Here is a 3,381-nt window from a genome sequence, read left to right on the forward strand (position 1 = left end):
TCCCTGCATCCATTGACCTCAGGTCACCGCTGTGGAAGAGGTCAAAAACATACTTGAGATGGGGGTCAAAGTCATACTTGAGATGGGGGTCAAAACCATACATGAGATGGGGGTCAAAATCATACTTGAGATGGGTGTCAAAATCATACTTGAGATGAGGTCAAAATCATACTTGAGATTGGGGTCATAAACATATATGAGATGGGGGTTAAAATCATACTTGAGATGGAGGTCAAAAACACAATTGAGATGGGGGTCAAAAACATATTGAGATGTGGGTCAAAATCATACCTGAGATGAGGGTCAAAACATATATGAGATGAGGTGAAAAACATAGTTGAGATGGGGTCAAAATCATACTTGAGATGGGGTCAAAAACATATATGAGACCGGGGTGAAAAACATACTAAATATGGGGGTCAAAAACATACGGGAGATGGGGGTCAAAAGCATATATGAGATGGCGGTAAAAGCACATATAAGATGGGGGTCAAAATCATACTTAGTTAGGGATCAAAAATATACTTGAGATGGGGGTCAAAGTCATACTTAGATGGCGATTAAAAACATACTTGAGATGGGGGTGAAAATCCTACTTGAGATGTTTGTCAAAATCCTACCAGAGAACTTCGGGTAATCACCTGTCTTTACTGAAAATAAGGAAAATACACATTTAGGTTACCATCTCTATAAACCATCAAGGTCAAAGACAAAGATTCTTAATTTTGCTGGAATGAAAAACTAAACTGGCGAGGTTAGTTTTATGAAAATCTAAATGAAAAAAATATCCTATTGCTGTGATTATTGTCCAACGCATAAGGCAGAATTGCGTGACAGAGCCATCTGGTCTTGAGTAAAAGAACTAATGTCAAGTCTTGGCCTAAGATTACAGAATTGAAGACAGGTCATATGTTGTGTTATTATAATGACTTACGAGTAATATTATTTCATCTTAACTCACATATCTTTTCATCTTGGATAGTGTGGTATCAGATTGTGTTGAACTTATCAATCCAGTAAGTTGCATAGATTGAAGTTACTACAGCCACAGTCATCTAACTACCTAGCACGTATTTAACTGCCTGCACTAACACTAGCACTGGTTCTATGGGATTTTTTCTTTAATACGGACAAATGCTACTGGTTTTAAACGTGACATGTGTATATATATATATATATATATATATATATATATATATATATATATATATATATATATATATATATATATATATATATATATATATATATATATGTATGTGTATATATACATATGTACATATATATATATATATATATATATATATATATATATATATATATATATATATATATATACATACATATATAACCTTATATATATATACACATATTAAATAACTCATATGTTTTATTCGAGCAATAATACTCATAACAAATCGAATCTTTAACATTACCATATCACTGCTTTAACATTTTATTATTGTTATTATTATCAATTGCTAAGCTGCAATCCTAGTTGGAAAAGCAGGATGCTCTCCTAGGGGCTCCAACAAAGGAAATAGCCCAGTGAATAAAGGAAACAAGAAAAAATAAATTATTTCAATAACACTAACATTAAAATAAATATCTTCTGCATAAACTATAAAAACGTTAACAAACCCAAAGGAAGGGAAATAAGATAGAATAGTATGCCCGAGTGTACCCTCAAGCAATAAAAAAGATTATAATAGTCATTGCTATAATGCATACACAATATTACACAAACACGCAAACATTTCGTGTATATAATATATATATATATATATATATATATATATATATATATATATATATATATATATATATATATATATATATATATATATGTGTGTGTATATATATATATATATATATATATATATATATATATATACACACATATATATATATATATATATATATATATATACATATGTATATATATATATATATATATATATATATATATATATATATATATATATATATATATATATATATGTGTGTGTGTGTGTGTGTGTGTGTGTGGGTGTGTGTGTATGTGTGTGTGTGTGGGTGTGTGTGTGTGTATGTGTGTGTGTGTTTGCATACGTTTGTTTGTATGTGATCAAAGGTTAAATATTTTTTCGACTTGTTTCAACTCCAATCACAAGTGCGTAAATTAGTTTCCAAATATCCAAATATGATTAATTTTTCGCCCGTTTCAAAAACACCATAACTCAATTTCGAACCAAAGTAATTTATTTCAATGATGGATATTCATAATTTCATATATCATCGCTCAATTTATAAAAATAATACGGAAATAAATAAATCATAAAATTAACTCAAAAATAATTTCATGTATAATTTATTCACAAAAAAAATCATTAATATATAAATTAAAACATAATTATATAACAGCATGAACAAAAGCGCAAAACCAAATATAATTTCCAGTCTAGTGTTTAAAAGAATGTAATTAAGGACACAATTTGATTATCTTTTCTGTTTAAATAAAAAAAAAAACCTAAAAAGCTTTGCCCCAGTTTACATTCGTTTTAATTACACTTCCCAATTAACAAATATATTCATTGGAAGATGTGAAAACGTTTGAATGTTTAAATTCATAGCTGTAATTTATTGTAAAACCAGACAATTAATGCACGGCTGAGTAAATTGTATTTTCTGAACTGGGCGATTTATTCGAATCCAAAATACGGTGAATGAACGAAATAGAATTTATATTTATAACGGATCATTTTCCATTTTCAGATGATGAATGGTTCAAGTTTCATGCATTTTGAGTTCTAAATTGGTCGATTTCTTTGTTGTATAACAAAACATTTCACGCAATCACACGTAGTATAATAGATAATCATTGCAGTAAACAATTTGTACAATCCTTGCAAAATGATTGTATTATTACTTGCTGAGCTACAATCCCGGCTGGAAAAGCAGGATGCCATAAGCCCAAGGGCTCTAACAGGGAAAATAGCCCAGTGAGGAAAGGAAATAAGGAAAAAGATAGAATAGTGTGCATCAGTGTACCCTCAAGCGAGAAAGCTCTAACCCATTACAGTTAAAGATCATGGGGCTATTGCACTACCCCAGACTAAAGAATAATGGTTTGATTTTGGAATATCCTTCTCTGAGAAGAGGTGCTTATGATAGATATAGTCTCTCTTGTATCGTTACCAAGAGGAAAATAGCCACTGAACCAAACAGTGCAGAAAAGAAGATATTTGCTCTAGATGACTCAAGCTTACTTACAACGACTTGAGAAATAAATTTGTTCCCTATCAAAAGTAATTTATCTTAACGCCGTTTCTAGTACACTGCAGGACAAAAGCCTAAGACATGCCCTTATCCAGGTCAGGGGTTTGGACCGTTTTCAGATAG

This window comes from Palaemon carinicauda, chromosome 25 (genome assembly GCF_036898095.1).
Source record: "Palaemon carinicauda isolate YSFRI2023 chromosome 25, ASM3689809v2, whole genome shotgun sequence".
NCBI classification, from domain to species: domain Eukaryota; kingdom Metazoa; phylum Arthropoda; class Malacostraca; order Decapoda; family Palaemonidae; genus Palaemon; species Palaemon carinicauda.